The sequence below is a fragment of the Capra hircus genome, unplaced genomic scaffold, assembly GCF_001704415.2.
Source record: "Capra hircus breed San Clemente unplaced genomic scaffold, ASM170441v1, whole genome shotgun sequence".
In the NCBI taxonomy this organism is placed as follows: domain Eukaryota; kingdom Metazoa; phylum Chordata; class Mammalia; order Artiodactyla; family Bovidae; genus Capra; species Capra hircus.
This window is the reverse complement of record NW_017189663.1, coordinates 190,693-211,192: the sequence shown is the minus strand read 5'-3', so window position 1 is coordinate 211,192 and position 20,500 is coordinate 190,693. Positions and strand designations below refer to the sequence as shown.

Below are 20,500 nucleotides of genomic sequence, written 5' to 3'. Positions count from 1 at the left end.
TTTGTTGAAATCTCTACTTTAGTACTAATTGCCTAGATGTGAACTTGAACAAGTTATATTTCCTCTCTAAGGTTCAGTTTCTACTCTGTAAAATGCAGAGCTTGATTGAATGACAACTGAGGCCACATATAGGTATATAAATCTAACATGGTTTCACAGGCTCAGTTTTATATTTCCCAGAGTGGCCTTGCAAAGGAATCATTAACTAGTACACATATTCTGCTCAGTGACTGATTCCTAACATAGAAATGGATTGAATATTACCGACTTTTTTTTTTTTTTTTACTTTACAGTATTGTATTTGTTTTGCCATACTTCGACATGAAACCACCACGGGTGTACACGTGTTCCCAATCCTGAATGTTTTCTTGGAGCTATAGATTCTGATATGTTGGGGACAGAGGGAGGGTATTCGGAGTTTGAAGGATATTCTTCCCACTATTGGTGAAGCACACTTAAAAGGGTAAGGTCAGGTTTTGAAGAGCCTGAATCTTAAACAGTTTGAGGGTACCTCTTAAAAACACTCAAAATGAAATACAAGCTGAAATGTCGAATGAAGAAATCACAAAAAAAAATTGCAAAATTTAAAATCTGATGAATAATACAAACATGAAATACTCTCAGTGCTTTGGAAGGGGGCTATTCAAGTAAGGGGTCCCAAAACTTAAGCTTCATTGGCTTCATGATAAATCTGTCTCTGGTACTAAGCATGGTTTTCCCTCTGCATACTTCTCTCTGGCTCCACACCTTATTATTATTTAGCTCCTTATTTCCAGGGGATCTTATCTCCAGAGGAGCTTCCCCACCCAGGTCTCCTGCATTGAAGGAAGATTCTTAACCAGCTGAGCTACCAGGGAAGCCCTATTCTTAAGCAGTTTTTCTAATTCAGAGAATGCAGATAACATGAAAGAAGAAAACATCAGAAGTCAAACAGTAAATACTGTATAGATATGGTTTATGTGTCAGCAAGGAATGTACAAAGCCCGTATGCTTCCATCCATGCCATCTGCCTGAAATATTCTTGTCATACTGCTTTCATTTACATGGCCAAAAAAATTGACCCATAAAGTAACCAATGTTTACTATCTAGGACCATTATTTCATGTCCGGGGAAGTGTACTGGCACACTGACATCATGTCTACCAACATCTTATCACATTCATCTTCCATATAAGATGTCTGGTTCCATGTGCTTTTTGTGCACTTGGTCTATAGATAATTATGATAATTTATTTATTCAAGGATTATGATGACCCAGATGTTTTCATTGTCATAGCCCATAAATTCTTGTCCAATCTGAGATTTGTATTATATGCTATTTTTTTTTAAATTGCAGTTTCCTGTTTTTGGCAACCATTTATATTAGTCTTTAAAATATTGTAATGCTGTGCATATTCAATGTTATCATAATTGCTTTTGAGATTTAACATATTTCAGGTAACTGTGGCATCTATGCCAACTCTTGGTTACCAGTATCGGCAATCTATAACAAAAATTAAAAATGTAAAATTTAGTTTTACCTTTATAATATATAGCGTTCTAATTAATAGATATGAGTATAAAACAACATGCTTTATTGAGGAAACTAACAGTAAAAGAAAGCTACCCAGAATGATTAAATGACAGGAAAAATAAGCCTTAATGCTCTGCAAAGGGAGAAAACCAAGAAGTAACTGAATTTTTCTGTCCATTGAAAATTTATCAAAAAAAAATTTTTTTTTAACATTTAAAAATCCAATAGACTATGGGCTTCTGTTTTAAAGTAATTTGGTAGTGGGATCATTTCCAAGTGTAAAAAAAGGTTAGAATAGAATCACAAAATATGTTTGTATGTTGAAATATTACATGAACACAGGGTTTTATCATTTTAAAAATGCATCATCTAAGAGGAGTGTTTTGAGTTCCCAAAATCTATCACTGCTGTGTATTCTGAAAATCCATCATTTAGCTCAAAAAAGTGGCCATACTCTCTACTTTCAGAAAGAAAGTTTCAGATTCTATCCATTCAAAGAACTGTGTTACAAAATTGTCTATCTTAAATGGTTCATAAGTGATCAATGCAAAGAAATAGAGGAAAACAACAGAATGGGAAAGACTAGAGATCTCTTCAAGAAAATTAGAGATACCAAGGGAACATTTCATGCAAAGATGGGCGCAATAAAGGACAGGAATGGGATGGACCTAACAGAAGCAGAAGATATTCAGAAGAGGTGGCAAGAATGCACAGAAGAACTATACAAAAAGGATTTTAATGGCCCAGATAACCACAATGGTGTGATCACTCACCTAGAGCCAGACATCCTGGAATGTGAAGTCAAGTGGGCCTTAGGAAGCGTCACAATGAACAAAGCTAGTGGAGGTGACCAAATTCCAGCTGAGCTATTGCAAATCCTTAAAAGATGATGCTGTGAAAGTGCTGCACTCAATATGCCAACAAATTGGGAAAACTCAGCATTGGCGACAGGACAGGAAAAGGTCAGTTTTCATTACAATCCCAAAGAAAAGCAATGAAAAAGAATGTTCAAACTATCGCACTCATCTCACATACTAGCAAAGTAATGCTCAAAATTCTCCAAGTGAGGCTTCAGTGGTACCTGAACTCGGAACTTCCAGATGTTCAAGCTGTATTTAGAAAAAGCAGAGGAACCAGAGATCAAATTGCTAACATCCGTAGGAACAACACATGGAAAAATGGACTGGTTCCAAATTGGGAAAGGTGTACGCCAAGTATGTAGAGTGTCACTTGTTTATTTAAATTATATGCAGAGTACATCATGCGAAATATCAACCTGGATGAATCACAAGTTGGAATCAAGATTTCCAGAAGAAATATTTACAAACTCAGATATGCAGATGATACTACTCTAAGGGCAGAAAGCAAAGAAGAACTAAAGAACCTCTAGATGAGGGTAAAACAGGAGATTGAAAAAGCTTGCTTAAAACTGAACATTCAAAAAATGAAGAACATGGCATCCAGCCCCATCACTTCATGGTAAATAGATGGGAAAACAATAGAAATGATAAAAAACTTTATTTTGGGGGCTCCAAAATCATTGCAGATGGTGACTGTAGCTATGAAATTAAAAGACGCTTGCTATTGCAAGTGAGGCAGCATATTAAAAAGCAGAGACATTGCCAACAAAGCTCCATATAGTCAAGCCTAGAGTTGGAGTATAAAGAAAGCTGAGCATCAAAGAATTGATGCTTTTGAACTGGTTTTGGAGAAGACTCTTGAGAGTCCCTTCGACTGCAAGGAGATCAAATCAGTGAATTCTAAAGGAAATCAATCTGAATATTCATTGGAAGCACTGATGCTGAAGCTAATACTTTGGCCACCTGGTGTGAAGAACTGACTCACTGGAAAAGACCCTGATGCTGGGAAAGATTGAAGGCAGAAGGAGGAGATGACAGAGGATGAAATGGTTTGATGGCATCACTAACTTGATGGACATGAGTTTGAGGAAGCTCTGGGAGATAGTGGTGAACAGGGAAGCCTGGCGTGCTGCACTCCATGGGGTCGCAAAGAGTCGGACACGAATGATCGACTGAACTGAAATGGTTCATCTCTGCTTAGGAACCTTGAACTACTTGGCTGACATCTTGTCTCATTAAAGTGGCAAATCTCAGGAGATAAAACGAAGAGCTTATAATCAGACATTAGTCTGTCTGTATGTTCTTGATGGACATTTCTGCAATAACTCTATGACTAATGACCCAATAGGCTTCTAGTAGTAGCTAGTCTGTGTGAGATAGATATACTAATTTAGAGTCATTAGGGAGATGCCTTACAGTATCTTACATTTTAAGAAGGAAGTATATATTTGGAACTCACAAAGTACCTTCCTGTCTTCTTGTTCCCCTTCTTTGTTCCATTCAATTTCACTTTACCTCTACCCTCTTTTTCATTTGCTTCAAGTGTGATATGATCAGTACTTATCTACTCAAAGTGTTCTTTTGTGAATATTTTCCCCAGTGCTATGGGAATGTGGCAGTAAATGCCAGTTCTATGGATGAAAATGTAAGTATTTTCCATGATCCTAAAAACAAACCTTGGGACATACAGTATCATACATTTTGTTCTTTTAGATAAAGATTTTTTTTTCAAATTTACTGTTTTTTATTCAAATTTTAAAATTCTACCTGTGTATAAATAGCCATTATTTATATAACCTCTTAGTTTGCTTTCATATCTATCATTTCTTTTGAAATGCATACCATCATCTCATTTGTTGCTCAAAATGACTGTGTGATAGACAAGGCAGAAACTATTTTCATGTTCATTTTTAAAATTAAGAAGTTGAGGCCTAGATACATTATACTTATACATTAAACCTCTATCCCTGCTTGTCACTGCTGTCAAATTCAGTTGGATTTATTTAATCATATGGTCAGCTGTTTTTTCTCAAAAACTAATCCAAAATTTCAAAACGTCCAAAAATGTTTCCCTATCCAACTCCAGCCTTCTATTATCTCAGCTTATGGCCTCACTACCCCCTTCAGCAAAAATATGGGTCAATCACTTATGAATTCCCTGGGAATATCTCAAGTAATGATGTATTTTGTGGTTTGTGTCAACCTTTCAGCTGAAAACAGAAAAGCTTGATAATTTTTTTTTAATTTGTTAGTCATTAGATAACTAACAATCAGTGAAAAAATGAGACTAACATCTGGGAGAAGAAAACCTAGACTGTAAAGCAATGAAAGCCAGAAGAAGATGGATTTCTATTTTGAAAAACTGAGCTGAAAGTGCTGAAATTGCCAACTTAGTATTCAATTTTCCATAAAAGTATTCTTCAAAGATGATAATAAAATTAAGACTTTTGGAGTCTGAGAATGGAACAAACAGAACTGATAATTTGTTACTATCAGTTCAGTTCAGTCTCTCAGTCATGTCCATCTCTTTGTGAATGCATGGACTGCAACATGCCAGGCTTCCCTGTCCATCACTAACTCCCAGACCTTACTAAAACTCAGGTCCATTGATTCAGTGATACCATCCAACCATCTCATCCTCTGTGTCCTCCTGCTTTTGATCTTTCCCAGCTTCAGGATCTTTTCTAGTGAATCAATTCTTTGCATCAGGCGGCCAAAGTATTGTAGTTTCAGCTTCAGCATCAGTCCTTCCAGTGAATATTGGACTGATTTCCTTTAGGATTGACTGGCTTGATTCTCTTGAAACCCATGAGACTCTCAAGAGTCTTCTCTTATTACTATCATTCCCAAATAAATACTGTTCTTTGATGGAATAAAAACAATCTGAGGTGCAAGCTAAAGAATGAAGGAAAGAATGAAGAGCAGCAAAATGGTAAATATGTAGGTAAATATAGATTATTATTGGCTGGGTAAAATGATAATAGTTGCAATAATAAAAATATGGAGTGTTAAATAGGTAGAGTTTAACCTTGTTAAAGTAGTGGCAAATAAGGAGGGATGGGGTAAATAAAGTATTCTAAGGTCAATACATTTTCTAAGAAATAAAAATGTAACTTGGTAAGCCATGGATGCCTGTGGTACCACTAAAAGAATAATAAAATAATGTATAAATATCAGCATTAGAGGAGGCAACTGGAAGTAATAATCCAAAAGAAATCAAGAAAAGACAAGCAAAGGAACAAAATAAAGGCATGAAAACTGGAAATCAACAAGTACAATAATATTGTAGATTTAAACCCAAATATATCAGTGATAATATGAAATGTAAAAAAATCTAAATGCTCCAGTTGAAAGAAAAAGAACATCACACCAGCTTAAAAAAAAAAGTATAGGCTACTTTCAAAGGCATGCCTAAAATATAAAAGTATGCATTATTTTAAAGTAAAATGATGGAAAATATATATAACAGGCAATCAGTTACCAAAATAAATTTTGAATATTTGTCTAAGTAGGTTTTTTTAACTTTATTTTAGTTGGAGGCTAATTACTTTGCAGTATTGTAGTGGGTTTGCCATACATTGATATGAATCAGCCATTGTTTCACATGTGTTTCCCATTCTGAACCCCCCTCCTACCTCCATATTCCATCCCTCTGGGTCATCCCAGCATACCAGCCCTGAGCACACTATCCCATGCATCGAACCTGGACTAGTGATCTCTTCCATATGTGATAATATATATGTTTCAATGCTATTCTCTCAGATCTTCCCACCCTCATCGTCTCCCACAGAGTCCAAAAGACTATTCTATACATCAGTGTCTCTTTTGCTGTCTCGTGTATATGGTTATCATTACCATCTTTCTAAATTCCATACACATGTGTTAGTATACTGTATTGGTGTTTTTCTTTCTGGCTTACTTCACTCTGTATAATAGGCTCCATTTTCATTCACCTCGTTAGAACTGAGTCAAATGTATTCTTTTTAGTGGTTGGGTAATACTCCATTGTGGTACACATGTCTCTTTCAATTCTGGTTTCCTCAGTGTGTATGCCGAGCATTGGGATTACTGGGTCACATGGCAGTTCTCTTTCCAGTTTTTTAAGGAATCTCCACACTGTTCTCCATAGTGGCTGTACTAGTTTGCAATCCTACCAACAAGGTAAGAGGGTTCCCTTTATTCCTCACCAACTCCAGCATTTATTGCTTGTAGACTTTCGGATAGCAGCCATTCTGACTGGTGTGAGATGGTACTTCATTATGGTCTTGATTTGCATTTCTCTGATAATGAGTAATGTTGAGCATCTTTTCATGTGTTTGTTAGCCATCTATATGTCTTCTTTGGAGAACTGTCTAGTTATTTGGCCCATTTTTTTATTGGGTCATTTATTTTTCTGGAATTGAGCTTCAGGAGTTGCTTGTATATTTTTGAGATTAATTCTTTGTCAATTGTTTCATTTGCTGTTATTTTCTCCCATTATTAAGGCTGTCTTTTCACCTTGCTTATAGTTTCCTTTGTTGTGCAAAAGCTTTTACATTTGATTAGATCCCATTTGTTTATTTTTGCCTTTATTTCCAATACACTGGGAGGTGGATCATAGATGATCCTGGTTTGATTTATGTCAGAGAGTGTTTTCCCTATGTTTTCCTCTAGGAGTTTTATAGTTTCTGGTCTTATGTTTAGATCTTTAATCCATTTTGAGTTTATTTTTGTGTATGGTGTTAGAAAGTGTTCTCATTTCATTCTTTTATAAGTGATTGACCAGTTTTCCCAGCACCACTTGTTAAAGAGATTGTCTTTTCTCTATTGTATATTCTTGCCTCCTTTGTCAAAGAAAAGGTGTCCATAGGTGCGTGGATTTATCTCTGGGCTTTCTATTTTGTTCCATTGATCTGTATTTCTGTTTATGTGCTAGTAACATACTGTCTTGATGACTGTACCTTTGTAGTAGAGCCTGAAGTCAGGCAGGTTGATTCCTCCAGTTCCATTCTTCTTTCTCAAGATTGCTTTGGCTAGTCAAGGTTTTTCATATTTCCATACAAATTGTGAAATTATTTGTTCTAGTTCTCTGAAAAATATCGTTGGTAGCTTGATAGGGGTTGCATTAAATATATAGATTGGTTTTGGTAGTATATTTACTTTCACTATATTGATTCTTCCAGTCCATGAACATGGTATATTTTTCCATCTTCTTGTGTCCTCTTTGATTTCTTTCACCAGTGTTTTATAGTTTTCTATATATAGATTTTTGTTTCTTTAGGTAGATATATCCCTAAGTATTTTATTCTTTTCGTTGCAATGGTGAATGTAATTGTTTCCATAGTTTCTCTTTCTGTTTTCTCATTGTTAGTGCATATGAATACAAGGGATTTCTGTGTGTTAATTTTATATCCTGCAACTTTAGTATATTCATTGATTAGCTCTAGTATTTTTCTGGTGGAATCTTTAAGGTTTTCTATGTAGAGAATCATGTCATCTGCAAATAGTGAGAGTTTTACTTCTTCTTTGTCAATCTGGATTGAAGAATCCTTGCATCACTGGGATAAAGCCCACTTGGTCATGATGTATGATCTTTTTAAGATGTTGTTGGATTCTGTTTGCTAAAATTTTGTTAAGGATTTTTGAATCTATGTTCATCAGTGGTATTGGCCTGCAGTTTTCTTTTTTGTGTCATCTTTGTCTGGTTTTAGCATTAGGGTGAAGGTGGCCTCATAGAATGTGTTTGGCAGTTTACCTTCCTCTACAATTTTCTGGAAGAGTATGAGTAGGATACACGTTAGCTCTTCTCTGCATTTTTGGTAGAATTCAGCTGTGAAGCCATCTGGTCCTGGGCTTTTGTTTGCTGAAAGATTTCTTGTTACAGTTTCAATTTCTGTGCTTGTGATGAGTCTGTTAAGATTTCCTATTTCTTCCTGGTTCAGATTTGGAAAGTTGTACTTTTCTAAGAATTTTTCCATTTCTTCCAAGTTGTCCATTTTATTGGCGTATAGTTGCTGATAGTAATCTCTTATGATCCTTTGTATTTCTGTGTTATCTGTTGTGATTTCTCCATGTTCATTTCTAATTTTGTTGATTTGATTCTTCTCCCTTTGTTTCTTGATGAGTCTGGCTAATGGTTTGTCAATTTTATTTATCTTTTCAAAGAACCAGCTTTTGACTTTGTTGATTTTTGCTATGGTCTCCTTTGTTTCTTTTGGATTTATTTCTGCCCTAATTTTTTTTATTATTTATTTCCTTCTACTAACCCTGGGGTTCTTTATTTCTTCTTTTGCTACTTGCTTTAGGTGTAGAGTTAGGTTATTTATTTGACTTTTTTCTTGTTTCTTGAGGTAAGCCTGTTTTCTATGAACCTTCCATTTAGCACTGCTTTTACAGTGTCCCATAGGTTTTGGGTTGTTGTGTTTTTATTTTCATTCATTTCCATGTATATTTTGATTTCTTTTGTGATTTCTTCTATGATATGTTGTTTATTAAGAAGTGTGTTGTTTAGTCTCCATATGTTAGAATTTAAAGAATGATACTAGTAAAAATATATCTAGAAATTTCTCTGGTGCTGTTGCAGGCAGTGTGGGGTCAGTTCAGTTTCAGATAGTTCCTGGTTCCAGTTTATACTTCTCAAGATCAATAGGCCCCTTCCAATGTAATCAGTATTAACTACAGGGATTTTAAACTGTTGCACCGGTCACATCCAAAGTGGTTCCCTCTATTTGGCTTCTTTTGTTTGCAGGTTTCTTCAGTGTCTAATTTCTGCCCTATCGCAAGGGGGCGAAGGTGGTCTCTTGTTTATGCTCACTTGTTCAGTCATGCTGTGGGGAGGGAGGAACACTGCAAAAAAATATCACTGGTGTCCGTGGGGAGTGCTCGCAGTGTGTCGGCCACACTGGGTTTGCCCCCACTCACGGCATGTGTGCTTTCCCAGAATACACTGCTCAGGCTTCAAGTTGCTCTGCAGGAAGCGGGCCCTGGGTTTCGTGCACTTCCCATACCTAAGCTGTTCAGGTTCAGGCTCTTGGGTACTCCACAAAGGCACAGACTCCATTAGGCTACCATCTTGTGCTGTTCCCCGGTCCAAGCAGCTCAGGTGACCAGGTGTGTGGCAAGTTCACTCTCAGGTGTCATGCGTCTTATCACCCCCTCCTGGTCCCAACCGCTCGGGTTTCTGGGCATGCCCGCCTCTGGTGTGCTATGTATCTCTTCTGGGGAGCTGATCTCTGGCTGCGACCTTCCTGGCAGATGTCAACCATCCTGAATCTCAGAAAGTCTTTGGTTAGAAACTGGAAGCCTGTTTGCAGTTTGGTAGGGGATGCCCTCCCTGTGGTCGAGTTTGCCCCTTTCCAGCTCTGAGCGCCTGCCTGGCCACTGCCTTAAGTGGGAGATGGGCTGGTCCGCAGCAGGCTAGCTCTTCTCTGGTATTTGCTCAGTCCTTTGTTCCGTGTGCGGCCCAGCAGTGCCTTAGGTTAGGACTTTTCGCAGGATAGTTCTCTCTCTCTCTTTTTTTCTTTTTGTCTCTCTTTGGCTATCCCACAGTTTAGGTTGCTATCTCACATTAGCTCCCAGAGATTGCCCTCAGGACATTCAGGTCTGGTGCTTACTCTAAACAATGCAGCCCACTCCTCTCCATTCACCCCCTGCTTGCTGGTGGCGGATGTGAGCCTCTGGGCTGCTTCTCTGCCTTTAGCACGTAATCTGTGGGTTTTATTTATTTATTTTTCCTCCTGGTTATGTTGCCCTCCGAGATTCAAAAACTTTCCCCAGACCCACCAGTGAGAAGGTTTCCTGGTGTTTTGCAAACTTCTCCTCTATTAAGACTCCCTTCCCAGGACGGATCTCCATCCCTAACTCTTTTGTCTCTCTTTTTATCTTTTATATTTTGTCCTACCTCCTTTCAAAAACAATGGGCTGCTTTTCTGGGTGCCTGGTGTCCTTTGCCAGCGTTCAGAAGTTGTTTTGTGGAGTTTGCTCAGCGTTCAAATGTTCTTTCGATGAATTTGTGGGGGAGAAAGTTATCTCCCTGTCCTATTCCTCCACCATCTTAAGACCACCCCCCAAGTAGATTTTAAGGCAAAGAAAGCATTACTAGAGACAAAGGTGGATATTTCATAAAATAAAAGGTTATTTTTCTCAAGGATAAAAGAATTTTAAATTTGTATACATATAAATATAACATAGCCTCAAATTAAAGTAGAAGGTATGAACCTCTTCGGCTTCCTGCAGTCAAAATGATTCTTATACTCAGGCAACCTCAATTTCCCCCATCCAGGTGCAAAGAAGGATTTTTCTCCTTCTAAATATGGCCCCATTATATTCTCTTATCTTTCCACACCTTGTTTCTTTTCATTTTTACTTATCTCTTTTTTAATATAAATTTATTTATTTTAATTGGAGACTAATTACTTTACAATATTGTAATGGTTTTGCCATACATTGACATGAATCCACCACGGGTGTACATGTGTTCCCCATCCTGAACTCCCCTCCCAAATCCCTCTCCATCCCACCCCTCTGGATCATCCCAGCGCACCAGCCCCGAGCACCCTGTCTCATGCATCAAACCTGGACTGGTGATCCATTTCACATACGAAACTCTCAGTATATAATAGTATGGGGGAAAAGAAACTTTTATAGAACTAAAAACTGGAAGTTAAGAGATTATCTTAATTCCATAAGAGTTTATTTTTTCCCATATTATTATGTACTGAGAGTTTTTGTATTTCTTGGCTCCCTCTGCCTCAGTGTTTCTCGAGATATTTTTTTTTCCTTCTTTCTTTTTTTCTTTCTTTCTTTTTTTTTTTTTTTTACTGCATATATCATAATTACTTAGAGGCACTTGGTAAAATGCAGATTCCTGAACTGCATCTCCACACCTCTTCATCAGAATTCTGGATGTGGCTCAAGAAAGTGCATTTTTAAACAAATTGTTGGTAATTTTGACGCAGGCCAATATTTGAGAATCACTGTCTATACACCTGTGTCTCTTGCTGTCTCGCATACAGGGTTATCGTTAGCATCTTTCTATAGTCCACATATATGCGTTAGTACACTGTATAGAACATTCTGTTGGACTCTGTGGGAGAGGGAGAGGATGGGATGATTTAGGAGAATGACATTGAAACATGTATAATATCACATATGAAATGAATTGCCAGTCCAGGTTCGATGAAGAATACAGGATGCTTGGGGCTGGTGCACTGGGATGACCCAGAGGGATGGTACGGGGAGGGAGGTGGGAGGGGGTTCAGGATGGGGAACACGTGTACACCTGTGGTGGATTCATGTTGATGTATGGCAAAACCAATACAATATTGTAAAGTAATTAACCTCCAATTAAAATAATAGATGAATAATGTGAAATGTGATTATTCAAACTGCAAAGAGTGCTTCACTGGGAATTATGAAACCAAGGTTGTACTCTTGGTTCTATGTGTTAATAGCTTTGTGATCTTTGTCAGTTAAACTGAAAACCACACAACTTTGAATCCTCATTCATAAAAATAAAGGGATTGTGATAGAAAAACTTGAAGCCATGTAATGTTGTTGAGTCTGTAAGTTATGTCCAACTCTTTGGGACCCCATGACCTGCAAAATGTCATGCTTTCCTGTCTTGTGCTATCTCTCAGAGTCTGCTCAAATTCATGTCGATTGTTTCAGTGATGCCATCCAACCATCTAATCCACTGTTGCCCCCTTCTCCTCCTGCCTTCAGTCTTTCCCAGCATCAGGATATTTTCCAATGAGTCAACTCTTTGTATCAGGTGGCCAAAGTATTGGAGCTTCAGCTTCATAATCAGTCTTTCCAATTAATATTAAGGGTTGCTTTTTTTTACGATTGATTGGTTTGATATCCTTGCTGTCCAAGGGACTCACAAGAGTCTTCAGCACCACAGTTCAAAAGCATCAGTTCTTCAGTGCTCAACCTTCTTTATGGTCCAACTCTTACATCAATATATACTACTGGAAAAACCATAGCTTCAACTATAAGGTCCTTTGTTGGCAAAGTGATGTCTCTGCTTTTTAATATGCTGTCAAGGTTTGCTGTAACTTTCCTTCCAAGGAGCAAGCATCTTTTAATTTCATGGCTGTGGTCACCATCTGCAGTGATTTTGGAGCCTAAAAAAATAAACTCTGTCACTGTTTCCACTTTTCCCCTATATATTTGCCATAAAGTGTTGGAACTGGATGCCATGATCTTTGTTTCTTGAATGTTCAGTTTTAAGCCAACTTTTTCACTCTCCTCTTTTACCCTCATCTAGAGACTCTTTAGTTCTTCTTCACTTTCTGTCTTTAGAGTAGTATTATCTGCAAATCTGAGTTTGTAAATACTTCTCACAATCTTAATTCCAACTTGTGATTCATCCAGGCTGGCATTTCACATGATATACTCTGCATATCATTTAAATATCTATCTAAATATCATTTAAATATCTAGGGTGACACTCTACAGCCTTGGCATACTGCTTTCCCAGTTTTGAACCTGTCCATTGTTACCTGTCTATTTCTAACTGTTTCTTGACCTTGCATACAGGTTTCTCAGGAGGCACATAAGGTGTTCTGGTATTCCCTTCACTTTAAGAATTTTCTGAAGTTTGTTGTGATCTGAAGTTTGTTGTGATCCACATAGTCAAAGGCTTAACATAGTCAATGAAGCATAAGTATATGTTTTTCTGAAATTCCCTTGCTCTTTTGTATGTTCCAGCATATGTTAGCAATTTGATCTCTGGTATCTCTACCTTTTCTCAACCTACCTTGTACAGCTGGAAGTTCTCAGTTCATGCACTATTAAAGCCTAGCTTGAAGGATTTTGAACATTACCTTGCTAGCATGTGAAGTGAGTACAAATTGTAGAGTATGGTGAATATACTTTGGTGTTATGTTTCTTGGGATTGGAATGAAAGCTGACCTTTTACAGTCATGTGGCCACTGCTGAGTTTCCAAATTTGCTGACATATTGAGTGCAGCACTTTAACAACTTCAACATTTAGGATTTGAAATAGCTCAGTAGGAATTCTATAATCTCCAACAATTTTGTTCATAGTAATGCTTCCTAAGGCTCATTTGACTTCACATTCCGGCATGTCTGGTTCTAGGTTAGTGACCACACCATCATGGTTATCTGGTCCGTAAGACATTTTTTGTATCATTCTTCTGTGTATTCTTTGCCACTTCTTCTTAATCTTTTCTTCATGTCTTTACTGTTTCTGTCTTTTATTGTGCTCATCCTTGTATGAAATGTTCCCTTGGTATCTCCAATTTTATTGAAGAGGACTTTAGTCTTTCTCTTTCTATTGTTTTCTTCTAGTTCTTTATAGTGTTCACTTAAGAAGGCCTTATTATCTCTCCATGTGATTCTCTGGAATGTGGCATTCAGTTTGCTCTATCTTTCCCTTTCTCCTTTGCCTTTTGCTTTTCTTTTCTCAGATATTTGTAAGGTCTACTCAGACAACCACTTTGCCTAAATGCATTTCTTTGAGGGTGTGGTTTTGGTCACTCTTATACAATGTTTTGTTTTTTAGGCACTATATCTACCAAATATAATCCCTTGAATCTATTCATTAGCTCCACTGTATAATCATAAGGGATATGATTTAGGTCATACCTGAATGGCCTAGTGGTTTTCCCTACTTTCTTCAATTTAATCCTGAATTTTTCAATGAAGAGCTCATTAACTGAGCCACAGTCATATCTTTTTTTTTCTGACTGTTTAGAGCTTCTCCATCTTCAGCAGCAAAGAATATAAACTGATTTCTGTATTGACCATTTGGTGATGTCTATGTGTAAAATCATCTTATGTTGTTGGAAGAGGGTGTTTGCTATGACCCAAGTGTTCTCTTGGCAAGCTCTATTAGCCTTTGCTCTGCTTCATTTTATACTCCAAGGCCAAACTTGACTGTTATTCTAGGTATCTTTACACTTCCTACTTTGCATTTCAACCCCCTATGATGAAAAGGAGGTATTTATTTTTGGTGCTAGTTCTTGGACATCTTTTATGTCTTCATAGAAGCATTCAACTTCAGCCTATTTGGCATTATTCGTTAGGGTAGAGACTTGGATTATCATGATCTTGAATGGTTTTCCTTGGGAATAAACCAAGATCATTTTGTAATTTTTGATGTTACACCCATCTACTGCATTTTGAGGGGCTTCCCAGGTGGTGCTAGTTGTAAAGAACCTGCCTGTCAATGCAGGAGACATAAGAGACTTGGGTTTGACCCCTGAGTTGGGTAGATCCCCTAAAAGAGGGCATACCAACCCATTCCAACATTCTTGCCTGGAGCATCCCATGGACAGAGGAGCCTGGCAGGCTATAGTCCATAGGGTCACAAAGAGTCAGACATGACTGAAGCGACTTAGCACAGATGCAATGCATTGTGGATGCTCTTGTTGACTATGAGGACTACTCCATTTCTCCTAAGGAATTCTTACCCTCCATGGTAAATATAATGGCCATCTGAATTAAATTTGCCCACTCCCATCCATTTTAGTTCACTGATTCCTAAAATGTTGATGTTCACTCTTGCTATCTCCGGCTTGACCACATCCAATTTACCTTGATTCATGGACTTACAATTTCAGGTTCCCATGCAATCAGTATTGTTCTTTACAGCATCAGACTTTAGTTTCACTACAAGACACATCTACAACTGAGCATCGTTTCTGGTTTGGTCCAGCCTCTTCATTCTTTCTGGAGCTATTTCTTCACTCTTCCCTAGTAGCATATTGGACACCTATCAACCTGAGGGGCTCGTCTTCCAGTGTCATATCTTTTTTGTTTTTCTTTTTTTATTGTTCATGGGATTCTCGAGGCAAGAATACTGGAATGCTTTTCCATTCCCTTCTCCAGTGGACCATGTTTTGTCAGAACTCTCCACCCTGACCCATCTCTCCTTGTAGCCTAAGCCATGCTGTACATAGCTTCATTAAGTTACACAAGGCTATGATTCCCTGGTGGCTCAGATGGTAAAGTGTCTGTCTGCAATGTGGGAGATCCGGGTTCAATCCCTGGGTTGGGAAGATCCCCTGGAGAAGGAAATGGCAACTGACTCCAGAACTCTTGCCTGGAAAATTTCATGGATGGAGGAGCCTGGTAGGCTACAGTCCATGGCGTTGCTAAAAGTCGGACACGACTGACCAACTTCACCTTATGATCCATTTGATCATTTTGGTTAGGTTTCTGTGATTATGGTTTTCATTATGGAGTCTGTGGATTGTTGATCTTGTTTCTTCTGTCTGCCCTCTGATGGATGAGATTAAGAGATGTGTGCAAGCTTCCTGATGGGAGGGATGGGCCATGGGGAAAACTGAGCCTTTCTCTGGTACGCAGGATCATGCTCAGTTCAGTTCAGTTCAGTCGCTCAGTCGGTTCCGACTCTTTGTGACCCCATGAATCGCAGCACGCCAGGCCTCCCTGTCCATCACCAACTCCAGGAGTTCACTCAGAGTTACATCTATCAAGTCACTGATACCATCCGGCCATCTCATCCTCGGTCGTCCCCTTCTCCTCCTGCCCCCAATTCCTCCAAGCATCAAAGTCTTCCCCAATGAGTCAACTCTTTGCATGAGGTGATCAAAGTACTGGAGTTTCAGCTTTAGCATCATTCCTTCCAAAGAAATCCCAGGGTTGATCTCCTTCAGAATGGACTGGTTGGATCTCCTTGCAGTCCAAGGGACTCTCAAGAGTCTTCTCCAACACCACAGTTCAAAAGCATCAATTCTTCGGCACTCAGCCTTTTTCACAGTCCAACTCTCACATCCATACATGACTACTGGAAAAACCATAGCATTGACTACATGGACCTTAGTCGGCAAAGTAATATCCCTGCTTTTGAATATGCTATCTAGGTTGAGGATAACTTTTCTTCCAAAGAGTAAGCATCATTTAATTTCATGGCTGCAGTCACCATCTGCAGTGATTTTGGAGCCCCAAAAAATATAGTCTGACACTGTTTCCACTGTTTCCCCATCTATTTCCCATGAAGTGATGGGACCGGATGCCCTGATCTTCGTTTTCTGAACGTTGAGCTTTAAGCCAACTTTTCACTCTCCTCTTTTACTTTCATCAAGAGGCTTTTTAGTTCCTCTTCACTTTCTGCTATAAGGGTGGTGTCATCTGCATCTCTGAGGTTATTGAGATTTCTTCTGGCAATCTTGATTCCAGCTTGTGTTTCTTCCAGTCCAGCGTTTCTCATGATGTACTCTGCATATAAGTTAAATAAGCAGGGTTGACACTATACAGCCTTGACGGACTCCTTTTCCTATTTGGAACCAGTCTGTTGTTCCATGTCCAGTTTTAACTGTTGCTTCCTGCCCTGCATACAGATTTCTCAAGAGACAGGTTAGGTGGTCTGGTATTCCCATTTCTTTCAGGATTTTCCACAGCTTATTATGATCCACACAGAATAAAGCAGAAATAGATGTCTTTCTGGAACTCTCTTGCTTTTTCCATGATCCAGCAGATGTTGGCAATTTGATCTCTGGTTCCTCTGCTTTTTCTAAAACCAGCTTGAACATCAGGAAGTTCACAGTTCACGTATTGCTGAAGCCTGGCTTGGAGAATTTTGAGCATTACTTTACTAATCTGTGAGATGAGTGCAATTGTGCAGTAGTTTGAGCATTCTTTGGCATTGCCTTTCCTTGGGATTGGAATGAAAATTGACCTTTTCCAGTCCTGTAGCCACTGCTGAGTTTTCCAAATTTGCTGGCATATTGAGTGCAGCACTTTCACAGCATCATCTTTCAGGATTTGAAATAGCTCTACTGAAATTCCATCACCTCCACTAGCTTTTTTCATAGTGATGCTTTCTAAGGCCCACTTGACTTCACATTCCAGGATGTATGGGTCTAGGTGAGTGATCACACCATCGTGATTATCCAGGTCATGAAGATCCTTTTTGTACAGTTTTTCTGTGTATTCTTGCCATCTCTTCTTAATATCTTCTGCTCCTGTTAGGTCCATACCATTTCTGTCCTTTATCGAGCCCATCTTTCCATGAAATGTTCCCTTGGTATCTCCAATTTTGTTGAAGAGATCTCTAGTATTTCCCATTCTGTTCTTTTCCTCTATTTCTTTGCACTGATCACTGAAGAAGGCTTCCTTATCACTTGTTGCTATTCTTTGGAACTCTGCATTCAGATGCTTATATCTTTCCTTTTCTCCTTTGCTTTTCACTTCTCCTATTTTCACAGCTATTTGTAAGGCTTTCCCAGACAGCCATTTTGATTTTTTGCATTTCTTTTCCATGGGGATGATCTTGATCCCTGTCTCCTGTACAATGTCATGAACCTCATTCCATAGTTCATCAGGCACTCTGTCTATCAGATCTTGTCCCTTAAATCTATTTCTCACTTCCACTGTATAATCATAAGGGATTTGATTTAGGTCATACCTGAATGGACTAGTGGTTTCCATACTTTCTTCAATTTGAGTCTGAATTTGGTAATAAGGAGTTCCTGATCTGAGCCAGAGTCAGCTCCTGGTCTTGTTTTTGTTGATTGTATAGAGCTTCTGCATTTTTGCTGCAGAGAATATAATCAATCTGATTTTGGCGTTGACCATCTGGTGATGTCCATGTGTAGAGTCTTCTCTTGTGTTGTTGGAAGAGGGTGTTTGCTATGACCAGTGCATTTTCTAGGCAAAACTCTATTAGTCTTTGCCCTGCTTCATTCCGTATTCCAAGTCCAAATTTACCTGTTACTCCCGGTGTTTTTTGACCTCCTACTTTTGCATTCCATTCCCCTATAATGAAAAGGACATTTTTTTGGATGTTAGTTCTAAAAGGTCTTGTAGGTCTTCATAGAATCGTTCAACTTCAGCTTCTTCAGTGTTACTGGTTGGGGCATAGACTTGGATCACTGTGATATTGAATGGCTTGCCTTGGAAATGAACAGAGATCATTCTGTTGTTTTTGAGATTGCATCCAAGTACTGCATTTCGGACTCTTTTGTTGACCATGATGGCTACTCCATTTCTTCTGAGGGATTCTTGCCTGCAGTAGTAGATGTAATGGTCATCTGAGTTAAATTCACCCATGCCAGTCCAATTTAGTTCACTGATTCCTAGAATGTCGACGTTCACTCTTGCCGTCTCCTGTATGACCACTTCCAATTTGCCTTGATTCATGGATCTGACAATCCAGGTTCCTATGTAATATTGCTCTTTACAGCATCGGACCTTGCTTCAATCACCAGTCACATCCACAGCTGGGTATTGTTTTTTCTTTGGCTCCATCCCTTCATTCTTTCTGGAGTTATTTCTCCACTGACCTCCAGTAGCATATTGGGTACCTACTGACCTGGGGAGTACCTCTTTCAGTATCCTATTATTTTGCCTTTTCATACTGTTAATGGGGTTCTCAAGGCAAGAATACTGAAGTGGTTTGCCATTCCCTTCTCCAGTGGACCACAATCTGTCAGACCTCTCCACCATGACCCACCCGTCTTGGGTTTCCCTGCGGGCATGGCTTAGTTTCATTGAGTTAGACAAGGCTGTGGTCCTAGTGTGATTAGATTGACTAGATTTCTGTGAGTATGGTTTCTGTATGTCTGCCCTCTGATGCCCTCTTGCAACACCTACCTTCTTACCTTAGTTTCTCTTACCTTGGATGTGGGGTATCTCTTCATGGATCTCCAGCAAAGCACAGCCGCTGCTCCTTACCTTGGATGAGGGGTATCTCCTCCCGCTGCCCTTCCTGACCTTCAACATGGGATGGGTCCTCTAGGACCATGCTCAGTAAATCTTTAATCCAGTTGTTCGCTGATAGGTAGGGCTGTGTTCCCTCCCTGTTAGTTGTTTGCCCTGAGGCAAGTCAATCCTTGAATCTACAGGCTGTATGCTAGAGCTTGATGAAAGTGAAAGAGAGTGAAAAAGTTGGCTTAGAACTCAGCATTCAGAAAACTAAGATCATGGCATCTGGTCCCATCACTTCATGGCAAATAGATGGGGAAATAGTAGCTAACTTTATTTTGGGGGGTCTCCAAAAACACTGCAGATGGTGACTTCAGCCATGAAATTAAAAAACGCTTTCCTTCCTTGGAAGGAAAGTTATGACCAACATGCTGCTGCTGCTAAGTCACTTCAGTCATGTCTGACTCTGTGCGACCCCATAGACGGCAGCCCACCAGACTCCCCCATCCCTGGGATTCTCCAGGCAAGAACACTGGAGTGGGTTGCCATTTCCTTCTCCAATGCATGAAAGTGAAATGTGAAAGTGAAGTCACTCAGTCATGTCTGACTCTTCCCAACTCCATGGACTGCAGCCTACCAGGCTCCTCCATCCACGGGATTTTCCAGGCAAGAGTACTGGAGTGGGGTGCCATTCCTTCTCCGATGACCAACATAGACAGCTTATTAAAAAGCAGAGACATTACTATGCCAACAAAGGTCCATCTAGTCACGGTTCTGGTTTTTCCAGTACTCATGTATGGATGTGAGAGTTGGACTATAAAGAAAGCTGAGCACTGAATAATTGATGCTTTTGAACTATGGTGTTGGAGAAGACTCTTGAGAGTCCCTTGGACTGCAAGGAGATCCAACCAGTCCATCCTAAAGGAGATCAGTCCTGAATATTCATTGGAAGGCTGATGTTGAAGCTGAAACTCCAATACTTTGGCCACCTGATGTGAAGAGCTGACTCGTTTGAAAAGATCCTGATGCTGGGAAAGATTGAAGACAGGAGGAGAAGGGGAAGACAGAGGATGAGATGATTGGATGGGATCACCAACTCAATGGACATGAGTTTGGGTAAACTCTGGTAGTTGGTGATGGACATGGAGGCCATGCATGCTGCAGTCCATGGGATCACAAAGAGTCAGACACGACTGAGCGAATGAACTGAACTGAACTGAACTGTATGTTAGGGCTAGTGGTGACCTCCAGGATAACCTCCATACCAACACGCACCTCCCAGGACTGCTGCTGCCAGTGCCTCTCTTCCTGCAGCAGGCCACTGCTGACCCACACCTCCTCTGACTTTCAAATACTTACAGACAGATCTGACTCAGGCTCCTGTGAGGTCACAGTTCCTTTCCCCTGAATCCTGGTGCACACAAGGTTTTGTTTGTGCCCTACAAGAGTTTCTGTTTTTCCCCAGTTCTGTGAAAGTTCTCTAATCAAATTCTAGTGTCTGTCAAAGTCA

The 20,500-nt window shown here is 39.3% G+C and overlaps 1 long non-coding RNA gene across 1 annotated transcript in view; it reads left to right on the top strand.

Moving 5' to 3' along the window:
* The window catches only part of LOC106503808, a 152,120-nt gene that overhangs the window by 33,941 nt on the left and 97,679 nt on the right, over window positions 1–20,500 (top strand). The window lies entirely within an intron of this gene.